This window comes from Chelonoidis abingdonii, chromosome 18 (assembly GCF_003597395.2).
Source record: "Chelonoidis abingdonii isolate Lonesome George chromosome 18, CheloAbing_2.0, whole genome shotgun sequence".
Lineage (NCBI taxonomy): Eukaryota > Metazoa > Chordata > Testudines > Testudinidae > Chelonoidis > Chelonoidis abingdonii.
The window spans coordinates 4,266,870-4,282,808 of NC_133786.1; the positions used below are offsets into that span (position 1 = coordinate 4,266,870).

Genomic DNA, 15,939 nt, shown 5'->3' on the forward strand with positions numbered 1-15,939 from the left:
CTACTGCAGGCTGCTTCTTAGTTCCTCTTCAGTGAATTTTGTGCTGGCCACGGTGTGCGGGCTCAGAAGCCCTGGTTGTAGCATGATGAGTGGAACTGGGAAGAGAGAAGGTTGGGTTTTAGGAGAGCTTCCGCGTGTTGGCCTCTTGGCATGCTTAATAAAGATCTCTCTCCTACAACTCCTGACAGAACAAGGAGCAATGGTCTCAAGTTGCAGTGGGGGAGGTTTAGGCTGGATATTAGGAAAAACTTTTTTCACTCAGAGAGTGATGAAACACTGGAATGGGTTACCTAGGGAGGTGGTGGAATCTCCTTCCTTAGAGGTTTTTAAGGTCAGGTTTGACAAAGCCCTGGCTGGGATGATTTAGTTGGGAATTGGTCCTGCTTTGAGCAGGGGTTGGACTAGATGACCTCCTGAGGTCCTTTCAAACCGTGATATTCTATGAACTCTGCCTGCCAGCTTGCATCATTCATTGCTAAAGAAGCACTCAAGATCCAAAGTCCTCTGTGTAGTCAGAGGAGTGGTACAACCCAGGCTGTGGCAGGACAAGCTTCCCCCCAACTGCAGTGTGCCTCACCCACTTCTGCAGCTCCGAATGGAGCTCTCCGACTTGGGGAAGTGAGATGGGGAGTTTACTCCTCGTAACTTGGCCTCCCTGTTGAGCCTGCCAGCTAGGGCATGGATACCTGGCCACTAGGTGGCAGAGCTGCTTGATGTGCTTTGCTCAGATATTTTTCAACATAATGCTGTCTCTTTCCGAAGAAAGGAATTGTTCTGTTTTTTCCCCGAAAAACATAGCTAGATATTTAAAACCCCCCCGAAAACTGTGTGTGTTTTCTCCATTTTGCCTCTGGAAAAGATAGGGAGAAAAGGGTGAGACTGGGGAGAGGGGAAGGAACCCATAAAGCCAAAACCAGAAATGTTCATGGTTTGGTTTTTCAGCAGAAAATGAAAACTTTTTTGCAGAAATTGAAAAGAAACAACTGCAAAAAAAAAAATCATATTTTTCTCCAGCTCTCCTAGGGAGCCCTCCTTAGCTCAATTGACATAGAAACCTCAAACAGCCCATCAGATGGTGGGAATCTTCGTTCACCACTAAAATACTATGGGTATAAACTCCTTAGAGCATAGTCTCCCGCCACTGTTATCCGTGCTCCAAATTAGAGGCTTTTAATCCCTAATGTGCAAACTCCTTGTTGTCCCTGAGCTCTGTATCTCAGACCCCCAGCTGATGTAAGCTGGTCTAACTCAGCTGAATTACAAAAGAGGGAAATTGGTCCAATGGCTAAGGCACTAACTGATCATTCAGGAGACCTGGGTTCTGTCATATACTCTCTGTGTGACCTTGGGAAAGCCACTTAGGGTATGTCTATGCAGCAAAGAAAAACCCATGTTTGGCTGACTTTGGCTTGCAGGGCTCGGGCTGCCAGGATGTTTAGTTCCTGTGTAGACTTTGGGGCTTGGCCTGGAGCCGGAGCTCTGGGACCCTCTCACCCTTCAGTGTCCTAGAGCCTGGGTGCCAGTCCGAGCCCAGGCTACACAGCAATGAAACAGCCCCGCAAGCCTGAGCTGGCTAGCGCAGGCCAGCCCCACGCTGCTGCCTTAGTCTCTCCGTGCCTGAGTTCTCCAGCTGTAAAAAGCGGTTAATAGCCAGGACCTACTTCACAGGGGTGTTGTGAGGCTAAATACAGTAAAGATTGAGGTGCACTCAGATGCTATGGTAATTAGGGTTGCCGACTTTGTATTTGCAGAAAACCGAACACCCTTGCTGTGCCCCACCCCTTCTTCGAGGCCCCGCCCTGCTCACTCCATCCCCCTCCTTCTGTCACTCACTCTCCCCCACCCTCGCTCGCTCACTCATTTTCACTGGGGTGGGGGGTAGGGTGCGATGGGGGTGAGGGCTCCAGTGCAGGTGCAGGCTCTGGGGTGGGGCTGGAAATGAGGAGTTTGGGGTGCAGAAGAGGGCTCTGGGCAGGGTGTTGTGGTGCAGGAGAGGGCTCCAGGCTTGGGCAGGGGGTTGGACATGGGAGGGGGTATGGGCTCTGGGCTGGGGCCAGAAATAAGGGGTTCAGGGTACAGGAGGGGGATCTGGGTTGGAGTGTGGGGAGATTGAGGGATCTGGCTGGGGGTGCAGGCTGTGGGGTGGGGCTGGGGTTTGGAGTGCAGGAGGGGACTCTGGGCTGGAGCAGGGGGTTCAGGTGCTGGGGAGTGAGGGCTCTGGGCTGGGGGTGTGGGCTCTGGGTGGGGCCGTGGTTTGGGATTCAGGAGGGGGCTGGAGCATGGGGCTGGGGTGCAGGGTGCAGGCTCTGGGTGGGGCTTACCTCAGGCAGCTCTTGGGAAGCAGCAACATCTCCCTCCGGCTCCTAAGTGGAGGCACGACCATGTGGCTCTGAGCACTGTCCACGCCTACAGGTACCACCACCTTGGCTCCCGTTGGCCATGGTTCCTGGCCAATGGGAGCTGCTGAGCTGGCACTGGGGGCAGCATGCAGCACTCCCGTGGTTGTCCCTCGGCCTAGGAGCCAGAGGGGGATGCCAGCAGCTTCCCGGGAGTCGCATGGAGCCAGGTAGGGAGCCTGCCTGCGCCGCCAACCAGACTTTTAACAGCCCGGTCAGCATTGCTGACCGCAGCCACTAGGGTCCCTTTTCGACTGACAACCCTATGGTAATGGGGACTATGTAAGTACCAAAGCTAGCTAGACTTCAGTGTAGCTACTCCTATTTACAGCAGCTGGGCATCTGCCCTTACATTCTCGCGGTCTGCGAGCAGCATCCCGCAATATACATTTTTTGCTGACTGAAGACTTGGAATGAAATGCTTAGCCCTTCCTGGTCCTAATCTTGCATGCCGTGTGAGGTTCCCCTAATCCTGGGGTTCCCTTGGAAGCCCGACAGGCCACAGAGAATGTGCGTACTAGCCTGAAATATGTTCGCTGACAGCAGTGTCGTGTCTCCTCCAGAGAGGGATCCAGCCCAGGCCCTGTGGTTACCAGCTGGGTTTTGCATATAATGCAGTGGACGATAAATTTCTCCGTCCACAGCTCTCTGTCTGCCCCTTGTCAGAGCGGTGATGGAGCTGGGTTCCTGGACCCTGGCAGAACTCTCATCCCCCTTCTTATGAACCTGCTTTATTTTACTCTCCTCTATATGAAACGCCACCAATCCTTGGTTTGTTTTGGGCCGTGGCCTAGAAATCTCTCTCCCTTTTTGAGAGCCAAACTTAACAGCCAAAAGCCTGGGCAGGGACACTTAAGCTGCTCATAAAACACCTGTTAATTGTGGCGGTAGTAAGAAGATTATTTCCCTCAGCCATGTTCAGTTCCCTGCCCAGGACTCCAGGCCCCTCTCCCCCTGCCTGGTGGTTACTGCTTGGGAGAGGACTGGGCCTTGATCCAGCCCATGGCTGAGGGAGGGTCAGACGCTGCCCGGGGCTGGATTCTTCAGCAGTGAGACTTGAGGCTGTGGTGTTTCCTTCCCCTGCAGAGGGTGCTGTGAGGCAAAATGCCAAGGGTCTGTGCAAGGACTCTCCCCTGGAGAGCTCTCGGTCCCTGGCCTGCCCTGAGCCGGGCACGGTGTGATTTTAGCCGTTACTGTGACATGGCTTCAGGCAGCAGGTGGTGAGAGTTGCTGCAGTCAGATGTTGCCAGTCATGCCCGCCCTGGCATTCACTAGTTCTGTGTATCTCCCTTGGCTCTGTGCCAGGGCTGCCAATAATGGCTGATTTATCTGTGTGGTTTTTTTTTAATGTGTCTGGATGCCATCAGCTTGCAGAGGAGACATCCTGGGGATGTCAGGGCCTGACCCGGAGGTCTAATTCTGGTACTTTCCATGTCCTGAGCACCCTTAATTTGTGTCTCAGGCCAGAGACCTGCTGTGGGCGGGTGTAGTATCGTATTACTGGTATTGCGACATAGAATCATAGAATATCAGGGTTGGAAGGGACCTCAGGAGGTCATCTAGTCCAACTCCCTGCTCAAAGCAGGACCAACCCCAACTAAATCATCCCAGCCAGGGCTTTGTAATCGGTGGCGAGGAGCCTGAGCCATGGACCACGCTGCCCTTGTGCTAGGCGCTGAACAAAGCTGGTTCTCAGCTGGGTTGTGTTGGAGTTGGTAGCCCATTGCCAATCTGTGGCCCCCGGCTGCTCTTTGGAGAGATTTGTATGTCCCACACGCCCAGGCCCTGCTCCCCCTCTCAGCAGGGAGGACGGAGGGAGTCTGCGGAGCAGTGGATTTCCTGGGTGACTGCTCCTCTTGCTTGCTTGCTGCGTAAAACCGGTTGCTTCACCATTTTCCCGTTCTGTGGTTATGTTCTGAGTTTTGTTTTTCTTCCCTCTCCGTCCCCCTGCCTGCTGTGCCGAGAGGCAGGGGAGAGGGAGGATTACGCCATTACGGCACTAGTGGGTCCCTCAGCACACGCTTCTTGTTCCTCATTGTGGTTTTTCCTGCCCGCTGACTGTACAGGGACAGTATGAGCCCATGGCATTGGCTGCTGAGGGAAAGGCCTGTCTTTTGGGGCCTTGAAAACCTAGCTGGGCAAAGCCCTGGAAAATGCCCAGTCCACTAAAGAACTATCCAGAGGGGGCAGGTTGCCTGCCCAAATAGGTCTCTGCCATCTCTCCAGGCTGTGTGATGGCTGTGTCTCAGTTAACAGAGCTGAGTGGTACTAATAATCAGGCTGATGTTACTTCACTGTCTGTCCCCCTGGAGACTAGTTCTCTTGGAACTGACTGTCCCTCTGAAATGCTTTATGGCAAATGCTGCCGAGGATCTGAACCCAAAACACGCCCACCCTGCCTTGAATGCTGGGGAGGGAAGGAGCGGTTGGAATGTTAAGTCATGTTTCTTGAACTGCTTTACTGTGAAAATTGGATTGGAAATACAGGGGACGGGGCTATTTGGTGAAATATCTATATTTTTGCTTCCTATCCTAGCAGGAAAGGCTTGAGGCATTCAGGTGGGGTTATTTGAAGGCTGGAGATATCCATGGCATATGTAGCCCAGGAATGCTCCTTTAGAGCGGCTTCTTTTCACCCTACAGGGCAGATGGGTGCTGCTCACTCATAAAAGAGGGCAGCTTGACACTTGGTCTCACAGAGCATGAAATGGTGTGGGGTTCCTAGATAGACTCTGTAAACCAGGACTTTTCCTGGGCAGCACTTGTACTTGCTGTGAATTGTTGCTAAGTGTAGACTGATCCCATTTCCCACTGCAGACAAAGGCTTTAAACCACCCGCCCCCCACTCCCCTCCCCCCCGAGAAGCAGCAGCCGTATTGTTCCGTCTCCAAGTGCAGGCCTGGTGTGTTTAAGGGGAATTCAAACTTCATGGGCTAAGTTCAGCCCTGCTGTAGCTCCGTTGACATAAGGGGCTCATGTCAGATGTGGTTTTGACCTGATTCCTCCATGTAGAGTCTCCAGACGTGTAAAGCTTTGGATCTAGTTGGGCCCGGGGAGGGGGGGGGGAGACAGGAAGTATCTGTCATGTGTAGCACCTTCATGAGATCTTAAAATGGCTACAGACATGAATGACCCAAGCCTCACAATTGTCTATGGGAGGCTTGTGTTATCCCCAGTTTACAAATGAGCAAGTGAGTGAGGTACAGGGACTAAATGACTTTTCCTAGTCTTGTGCTTCAGCTACTAAGGGCTTGTCTACACTTCAGATGCTGCATTGAAGAAGCTACCTATGCCAATGGGAGAGGTTCTCCAGTTGGCATAGGTACTCCACCTCCCCGAGAGGCAGTAACTAGGTCGACAGGAGAATTCTAGAGCTGTCTACACTAGGGGTGGGGTGAGGTTGGTTTTACTGCATCCCTCAGAGGGTGTGGATTTTTCACATCCCTGAATGATATAGTTATACTGACCTAATTTTGTAGACCAGGCCTTAGTCTGTGCTTTCATTCCTAAGCAGGATGGAATACATTGATACACCTTCTCTAATAATTATGATGATGATGATGATACCTAGCTCTTATCCATGGAGCTCAGAGGGCTTTACAAAGGAAGTAAACCTTATTATCCCTGAAATACAGATGGGAAACTGAGGCACAGGGTGACAATGAGACTTGCACAAGATCACGTAGAAAGCCAGTGGCACAGCTGCAAATCTCCAGACTTAAAGCCCAGGGCTCTGTCCACTAGGCAGCACTGATGTTTGGGCTGAATTTTGAGAGAGAGATTTTGGCTGTCTCGCTTAGTTTTTGTATGTAATAAAAATATGTTTAAGGAATGTTTAGGTTGCAGAGTCAACCTCTGAAAAGTCACATACCAGAGTAAAGGTTGCGTGTGCTGCCTTAATTTGACCACCTTGTGTGTATACATTGTGATGCGGTTTTAATTACACGATTGCATACTGTTTTTCTGCCTCACAGGTCCTCTGCCTCCTTCACTGCACAGGATGGACAGTGCTCACTGACTGGGTAACTATTTATATTTCCTTTTATCCTCCTCTTTCACTGTGTGGCCCCATGCATTATTTACTGTCTACCATCCAAACCGGCCTTGAATACAGAATGATTAATTTCCTCATGGGCTTTTCCATGGTGCTCTCCTTAATGAATTGAAGCCAGTTCAATGTTTGTACAGAACTATCTTCACTATAGGCTTGAGAGGGGAAGTGGTGTGTTATCTGCATTTTACAGATGGGCACTGAAATCTAGACATGGAAGCCAAAATTATCAGTTGTTTCTAATCTGTGTATCCAGTCTGAGAAAGCGAGTCCTTAGCATTTTGTAGCGCGTCAGAGCAGAGTTCCTGTTTACCACGGTTTTGAGTGCCCAGCACATCAGCAGCTCAGGTCACAGGTGTTTCTCATTGTGCCCCTAGCAGACAAGTACCACACGGTGGCCTGTGAAAACTTTGGTTCATGTTACTTGCACAGCATCACACAGGATCTCTACAGCAGAATCACTTTCCTTTAGCCATGAGACCATCCTTTCTCGCCCCCCGCCTCCACCTTATTCATTACGCATCTTCCAACTTCTGCAACAAATGAGAGAAGGGACCTATAGACAATATCCTCCTTCACTGCACTGCAATATCCTCCTTCACTTGGTTCATTCCTGGGGCAGGTCCATCCTGGGCACTGAATGAGGCAGGTGTCAGGTGGAAAAATGGTCTGTGATCATGTAATTAAGAACACTCATAATGGACACTTCTGAACACTCCTAGCTTTTGAGGGCTTGACTTTGCAACCCTAATCGTGTTCTTTGAATGTAGATTTTTTAATGTAACAGAAATATATAGATTTTCTTGTAAGAACAGTTATCAGTGGCATGTGTCAGCTCTTCTCATCTGGCCCTCAGCTGAGCCATTGTGAACGGAGCGACCTCTCAAAGATGTTGATGCAGAGTTGGATCTGGAGGATGGCTCTGAAGGTGGCTTTGTGGAACAGCTCAGGGTGGGTTGTCCGGGAGTGAGGGTCAGTGTGGGAGAAGCTGATGAAACTGGCATCCAGAGGAGATGAGAAGGAGAGAGGCAGAGCTATGTAAGGTGTTGCAGGCCAGGAACCTGAGGAAGTCGGGAGGTGTTAGGGGTGGGGATGATAAAAATAAAAAAAAGGCAGCTGCTAATAAGGCAAAGTTACATTTAACATACTATATCATACGTGACTTATTCAGGATCAGGTTAATATTCAAAGAATCCAGGTAAGATCCTGGCTTGCTGGCTGGTGAGCCCTCCCTTTCTGCATATGCTAAAAAGGGTAACCAGACTTCTAACTATTTATCATCTTTTTGGCGCTTCTCTTGCATGTACTCACTTGGTGTGAAAGCTTCTCCGTCGCAAGGACAGTCCATATTTTACTATCCCACAAGTTCAAGTGTTGGAGAAAAGAGTTTTTCCATATGGGGAACTGAGATGCAGAGAGAGAGTGATTTGCCCAAGGTCACACATGAAGTCAGTTGCAAAGCTGGATGTTTGAGTCCAAATCTCCTGAGTCCCAGTCTAGTGCCTTGACCCCAGAGTCATCCTCCCTCTCACCCCTCCCTGTAGCACCTCTGAAACTATTCTTTGTGGGTTTTAATTTCTTAGAGATTGAAATTTATGGAATATGTGTTACTTAAACTTCAGGTCAAAAACCTTTTTGCTACAGCAGCAACTGCCAATGGAAAAACTTTTAACATTGGCTGCTGCAAGAGAATTGGTCTTGGTTTGGGGACTTATCCCAAGATAAGTTTGTTTGTTTGCTTTTTAGAGTTTTTTGCCTAAATGAATTGACTAGAATACAAACAACAAACAAACAAACAAAAAACCCCGAAGACCGCTCTACTTTTAAATGTAAAGAAAACTTTAATATTTAAGGCACAGTATGAACCCCACAATTAATGGCTTTTCCAATAAAAAAAATAAAAATGTTAAACAACAAAATCCACAGCTTTGTGACAGCTGAAGTTCAGAGATAAGGCTGTAGCCGCTGCAGAAGCAGTGCTAAGTTCACTACCTCCCCATTCCGTCCACCTCCTTTCCTGACTTTCTTTTCTCAGTTTAAAATTGTCATTTTTTGTCATGTTATTTTGCTAAACACAAAGTTTTCCCATCATATGAAATAAACTTTTAAAAGCTTAACATGTAAACCAGGACATGGGGATCAGAGAACTCTCCTGGGTTTTAGGGGAATAGTGATAACTGCCTGAAATCTTTTTTTTTAGTGAAACAGGTTTGTAGGTAGACATTCGTTGTTAGATGTCATGGGCAAGCACGTTTGTCATCCAGAAATACTTCCCCCCCCATACAATGGGCTTCAGAAACGATCAACAAGATTAACCAAAACATCGTGGGGAGAGGGGGTTGTGTTACATGTTTTGGAGAGACAGCTAAAAAATATTGCCAAAGCATAGTTACATTTGTTTGGATTTTAGTTTTGTTTCTCATTACATTCGAGGGAACCTGAAGAATTATTTGTATGTTTATATAACACTTGACGTTGAACTTTTATACAAGCCGTAACCCGAGATGCTTTACAACATTGAATAATGAGAAATTACTGCTGTTACAGTGGTTGAAGCCTTAATGCAGAGGGCCTGGGGAGAAACTAAAAGGCCCAGTGGAGGAGGGAGTGATTGAAGAGGGATTCAAGGGCTACTTTTGGATGGCCTAGATCAGTGGTTCACAACCAATGGTATATTTATCCCCGGGGATACATAAAGGTGTGCCAGTCATCTGGGAATTAGCTCTTTCCAGTCTTGGAGCGCCTCCTGTCGGCCGACGTCTCTCCTGCCTCAGGACCCCGAGTCCATCCCGGACCCCAGTGCCCTTTACCTTGGGGTTCTGCCCACAGCAGTACCCCCATACTCTGGGTCTCCCCTCCCAGGAGAACCCCCAGTCCCCTATGTCCACCTTGCCTCAGTGGCTACTGCCAGTCGTCATCTAGCTCCTGCTCACTGGGGAAGTCTCAGCGGTGGCTCCAGGCACCAGCACTCCAAGCGCGTGCCTGGAGCTGCAAGGGGCTCCCTGCCGGTCCCTGGGAGGGCGGCAGTCAGGTTGCCTTCGGCGGCTTGCCTGCGGGAGGTCTGTCGGTCCTGTAGATTCAGTGGTGATTTGGCGGCGGATACGCCGAAGCCGCGGGACTAGTGGACCTCCTGCAGGCAAGCTGCCAAAGGCAGCCTGCCTGCAGTGCTTGGGGTGGCAGAATACCTAGAGCCGCCCCTGGGCAGACTGCAGTCTGTAATGGCCACTCATCATTGGCAAGGGGGTTGGGCCAGCTGCCTCTGCCTATCCCTGGGCTGCACCTCTTCAGTCCCAGTACCTCTTTAGGCTTTAAACAAGGCCTCAGCCTGTGGAATTGCCAGGCTGGAGCTCCCCAGCCTTTCCCCAGCCCTGCTCTGTGTTACGTACCCTCTGTTCCCAGGTAGCCAGGTCCTTCTTCCTCCAAGGCTAGAGAGAGACTCTCAGCACCTCCCTTAGCCCTTTTATCAGGGCCTGCTATGGCCTGATTAGATGTGGCCCCAGCTGTGGCCATTTCCCCAATCAGTTGATCTTTTTTCCCAGGAGCTATACGGGGTTACATCAACTCATCTGAATATTTGTCTAGTTTTACAACAGATGACATAAAGAGCACTAATGTAGTCAGTATAAACTAAAATTTCATACGGACAATGACTTGTTTATACCGCTGTATATGCCATACACTGAACTGTAAGTACAATATTTACATGCCAATTGATTTGTTTGATAGTTATATGATAAAATTGAGAAAGGAAGCACCTTTTCAGTACTAGTGCGCTGGGACCCTTTTGTATTTTTGTGTCTGCTTTTGTAAGCAAGTAGTTTTTAAGTGAGGGGGTACGCAAGACAAATCAGCCTCCTGAAAGGGGGTACAGTCATCTGGAAAGGTTGAGAGTCACTGGTCTAGATGTTCTACTGCCTATATTCACAAGGGACCCTTGTCAGAGGAAAAGGCCAGCCATATGCCTTTGTTGTTGGCAATCTGTAACCTAACAACAAGTGTAATACAAACTAAGGGTGCAAGCTACTTCCCTTTTGACAACGACCCGTCCTTATCCTGCTTGAACACAGAGAGAAGTTTCTCCTTACCTGGGAAGGGAGGCCAATGGACTTTTGAAGCATTGTCTCTAAACTATTTGTTAAGAAAGTGTCTTGCAGCTGTTGTGTGAAAGAGGATGAGCTGTTCAGACAGACCTGTTGATTAAAGATGGAAGGACCTAATTTCACCCCTCAAGGAAATGAAGAGGGCCTATGTGCTAACAGTGCTATATTATCATTATACAGGAAAACGTGTTCTATGAAAAAAGGCAACTGATCATGTGGAGTTAGCAAATGTTGCCTTTTTGATTACATGTAGTTTCATGGCCCTGGAGAGCTTGAGGATTTTGAATGCCCTATGGAAAAATAACAAATTTTGCAACCCGTATGTGCCTTTTTTATTGGCAATCCAACTCTTTGTGAATTATTAACTGGAATAGTTTACAAAGTAAACTTTCTGATGCATGGAGAGAAAACATTGATCCTGTTGCACACTATCCAGTTTATTAAGGAAGGCGGTTTGTTTGTAGCGCTAGGAGCTTCCACGTTTTGTTTGTTAGCCAGAGCCATCGAGAGGTATTTGACTATGATTAAAAGGAGGCCTTAAGGTGCCAATAAAAAGTACAGGGTTTTCCTCCGTATTGGTTTATCTCCGTTTCCCTGAGTACCTTACAAATCTGCGACTGGAACTGTGCCAACAGCTTACCACACTGCTCAACTGCGTTGCCTCTTTATTCCAAGAAATACGTTGCATTTTTCATCAGCATCTTTATAATCAGTCTGGTGACAATTGTTATCATTTATGCACCTATTTACTGGTAAAGTCCCATCACCATAATGTCACTACGCATAATAACTCGGAGATCTCTGGCACTGCTTAGGACATTTGTGATTGTAGTCGGCTTATTCATTGCCTGTTGGTCTCCGATGTTGTTCTGTTGCTCCTAGATGTAGCCTGCAAAGTAAAACAGTGTGCCATTTCTGCAAGCCCGACTGGTTTATCGCCTTGGTGACCATTCATTCTGCATTGAATCTGAGCAAGGCAATGTGGCAGATTTTCTTTTGCTTGATTTGTGGCTGTCTAGTGAAGACGAACGAGCACGGCCAGATTTTTGCCTATTCAGCCCACTGCAGATTACAGTTGAAGAAAGTCTACGGCTTATTAGGATCCAATTACAGTGTTTCAATCACAGGGAAAAACTTTGACCAATTTTTTGAAAGTTTTGAGTACCTGTTTGTCACACAACTCACTTTGGTTTGGGCTTTAATTCTGTAAGAGAATCGACTCAGGGAAGTATAAGATACAAAAATAAATACAAAACATAAGGCTGCAACAGTTCCCATCCTCCTATGCCCTTAAACAGAAGTTTCTCATTGCTTAGGCTACGTCTACACTGCACGATTATTTCGAAGTAGTTTAAACCGATATTACGAAACTGATGTTATAAAATCGGTTTTGCGCGTCCACAATGCGATCACAAAATCGATTGCTTGTGTCCATGGTCCAAGGCTACCATCGATTTCAGGAGCGGTGCACTGTGGGTAGCTGTTTCCTCCACTAATCCCATAGTTTCCCACTTCCGTGTTGAGAGCACAGTGGCCTGATGGGGCCAGAAACATTTGCCCGCCGGTGTGCTGGGTACAGCCTCACCCCTCCCTTTGTGAGGGCAGCAGACAACCCTTTGGCGCGTTTTTCGCGAAGTGCATTATGAAGCAAACGCCCATAGCACGCAATCATGACCCCTGAGAACACCAAACGGTATCCTGACCGTTGTCAACACTCGGCGTACTCTCAGTGCTGACTATACGAACATGAACCTGCCAAAGGCAGGAGGAGAGGAGGAGGCAGCTATTGCTGAGCGGCGAGGACAGCGAATCTGACGAGATGGAGGCAGAATTTCTCCATAACCGCTGGCCCGAGCGTTTTGGAGCATACTGCTATTAACGGGGCATCTACTACCCATTTGTAAGGCCGAATTTGGCACGGGAAACAAGCACAGACTAGGTGGGCGAATTGTTTGACCCCGTGTGTGGACGAATCGCAGGTGGTGCGAAACTTTCGCATGCGTAAGAGCACTTGTCTTAGAACTTTGCTACATGCTTTCCTCCTGCCCTGAAACGCCGTAATACAAACATGAGACGCAGCCCTCACAGAGTGGAGAAGCGAGTGGCAAAGCCCTCTGGAAGCTTGCAACCCAGACAGCTACCGTCAGTCGGGAATCATTATTGGAGTGGGCAAATCTACTGTGGGGGCTTGCAGTGATGCAAGTAGCCAAAAGCAATCGTTAAGCTGCTGCTACGAAAGGTTGTGCACTCTGGGAAACGTGCAGGTGATAGTGGATGGCTTTGCCGATTGGGTTTTCTCTCGAACTGTGGTGGGGCCATAGATGAACCATACTCCCCTATCTTGCCCCAGAACACCAGGGCACCAGTACGTGAACCGCAAGGGGTACTTTCAATGGTGCTGCAAAGCACTGGTGGACCACAAGGGACGTTTCCACTCACCATCCCACGTGGGATGCCAGGAAGGGTTCATGAGCTCGCGTCTTCAGAGTCACTAGTTCTGTTTAAACGGATGCAGCAAAGGGAATTACTTCCAGACCAGAAATAACCGTTGGGAATGTTCGAAATGCCTATAGTTAATCCTGGGGGAACCCAGCTACCCCTTGATGCCATGGCTCATGACAGCCATACTGGCAGCCTGGACAGTGGTCAGGAGCTGTTCAACTAACAGGCTGAGCAAGTGGCCGGATGGTGGTAGAATGGTGCATATTGGCCGTTTAAAAAGGGTCGCTGGCGATCATTACTTACTCGCCTCAGACTCAGCCAAAACCAAATGTCCCGCTTGTATTGCTGCTTGCTGTGCTGCTCACCAATCTTTGTGAGACTAAGGGGAGACATTTATTGGCTGGGTGGACGGCTGAGGCAAATCACCTGGCCGCTAGTACGAGCAGCCAGAGACCAGGGCATTAGAAGGCACAACCTGGAGGCGCTGCGCATCAAGAGAGCTTGAAAACAATTTCAGCAGAGCCCAGGGTACGGTGTGACTTGTTTGCTTCCCCTTGATGAACCCTCTCGCACTTGATGGATTATTTCAGTGTAGAACCACCCCTCCCCTTTCTTACAGGTTGGCGAAGGAATAAAATTCTGTATCGTTTAAAAATCATTTAATTATTTCATTAAAAGTAATATGCAATCTGTTAAAAATCATGAGTTTTCCTACTAGATTTCCTTGCTAAGCAACCCACCCTCCCCCTTTCGATGTATTCTGTATTACACAAGGAACTATAAAAAAAGGCAGAGAATTAGGAAGGTGTCCCTGACTGCTGCTGCGCTAGCCCTCTCAGATCGTTCACTGGCATCTTTCCTGTTACTTGCTACCGACATCTTCCAATCATTCTGTTTATCCCTCTCATTGCGTGTTACTCAATAATTTCCTGTGAACATTTCATCTCGCGTCTTCTTCTTCCTCCGCCGTATTCACCAGCACCCTCGTTATGGCAAGGGACTAATCTGAGAAATGTGCAGCCTGCATGGGGAAGGCAAACCAGGGTGATAATATGTGGCAAAGATACCTTTTTACAGAGCAAGATATACTCTTACATAGAACACTATTCCCTTACAGAGCACATGTGATCTCTATACAAGGTCGCATTTTTGGTAGCTTTAAATATCAGTGTCTGTGTGATGGTGTGGCACACACACAACGCAGCTACGGCCAAACTTACGTCCACGCGCGGCGATGGTAAGGAGGCTTTAAAATTTGACTTCCTCCGCCGTTCATATACACAGTGACTATATGTGCCTTGCTCCTGTTTAAGAGGAGCCTGCAAAGCCCAAACCCCCTCTTTCAACTCCACCAACAGCGCATGCTCCTATTATTATATACGATCACTGCTAGTGACACCCACATCCACCCCCGCATCGCATTGCTGCGTAGCAGGAAGATCCTGCTTGCCAGACGCTGAAAACTCGTCGCTATCCCTCCTCCCATCCACCCACGTTCTGGCCAGTAAGCAATCGCCAATGTCTGCCCCCTGTTTACATTCCTGATGTTCTAGCAAGGTAACAATGGATTGATATCTCTCTCCTGACAATAGCACCGCAGGAGGCAGATCGTTTGTTTATGCAATGCCTTCAGTGCAAATGCCTTCAATGGCGCAGTACCAAATGTCTTGCAAAAATTGCAAGGCGTTGAAAAGTTACCTATATGGGGAACGGAGAAGGCTGTCTTGGCCAGAAATGTCTCATATAAGCATAAGGGTTTTTGAGTTGCTCCACGATCGATTTCAATGCGACATTTTTTGAAGGATTTTCAATCCATCTCCCAGACAATGTTAAACGAAATTTTCCCTGTAACAGTAAGGGCTGTGCGACGTGGCAGCAAAAAGCCCTGGTGTCAATGCGATCTACAGAAAACCGTCTTGTTTAATCCGTGTTATGGTACAGAATGAAGGGGACACTTACCCGGAGGTCGCTTCCATGGCTTTCACTTCTGGGCTTCTCGCTTCGGAGCGCAGGGACTGTGATTCTTGGGTCTAAAAAGATCCTGGCTTGTGGGTTTACGGACTTGCCTGTGTGCTATCACCACGGTCAATCTCATCCTCAAATTCGTCTCCATTCTTCCCCCCTCGCTACATCCTCAAGAAACACTTGATATTTCAATCCCAAAGTCTGATCCACGGACAGGGGTGGCGGCACTGGTAGCGCTGAACCCCAAATGTGCATTAGTTCGCCATAGAGCGGCAGTTTTTTCGGCTCAGAGCCTGAACTTCCGTTTGCTTCTCTGCTTTCTGGTAACCGCGTCTAAGTTCCTTTCAGTTTCACTTCGGCACTGGAAGGAGTCTCTGCTGACCTTTATCAGCCATAGACTTGAAAATTCCTTTCAAAACTTTTTTCATTTCGTTCTTTGGAAACGCAGTGCTGTGAGCACTGAGTCCTCACCCCCAAGAAGCAGATCAGATCCAGAACCTCCTGTGTGGTCCAAGCTGGGCGCTCTTCTTCGAATTATCAGGAGAACTGCATGTGACGAGTGCAAATGAGCTCTGTGTGGTCACCTGTGTGTGGCTGACCCTCAACGGGTGGACAATCAGGAAATGGCAATTCAAAAAGTTTCGCGGGATTCAGGCTTTTCCTGTTTACTGGCCAGTGCATCACAGTTTGTGTCCGTGCTATCATGAGTGCCCTGTGACAATGGTTTCTGAAACCAAAATTGGAGTGGCTCAACTTTGGGCAGAGTCAATCACTCCCTTCGTTTTCTGAAAATTGAGTATGTCCTGCCTGGACTGTCATAGCCACGACTGCTGCCTCCAAGTGCGCCCCCCGTTTTATGTCACAAATAAGTCTATGTTTCTCTATTCTTATATTTTCTCAACGACTTGCATGACAAAATGGGGGGTGGGCCCTGCCACGGTAGCTGCAGAGGGTGGGAGAGAAGTGAAGCAATGAGTGCTGGTTT

General features: G+C 48.5%; 1 protein-coding gene and 1 pseudogene across 9 annotated transcripts in view; both read left to right on the plus strand.

Annotated features, from left to right (window-relative positions):
• Window positions 1-15,939, plus strand: part of ST3GAL4 (ST3 beta-galactoside alpha-2,3-sialyltransferase 4) — a 175,216-nt gene that overhangs the window by 48,597 nt on the left and 110,680 nt on the right. For 8 of the 9 annotated variants that reach the window (XM_075073546.1, XM_075073548.1, XM_075073552.1 and 5 more), the window contains exon 2: window positions 6,371-6,418. The exons of the other annotated variant lie outside the window; for it this stretch is intronic. The gene's annotated coding sequence lies outside the window, so the exon portion shown is untranslated. The remainder of the gene's footprint in view (window positions 1-6,370; window positions 6,419-15,939) is intronic. 9 annotated transcript variants of the gene reach the window in all.
• LOC116819925 (sphingosine 1-phosphate receptor 3-like) lies at window positions 10,870-11,815 on the plus strand (annotated as a pseudogene).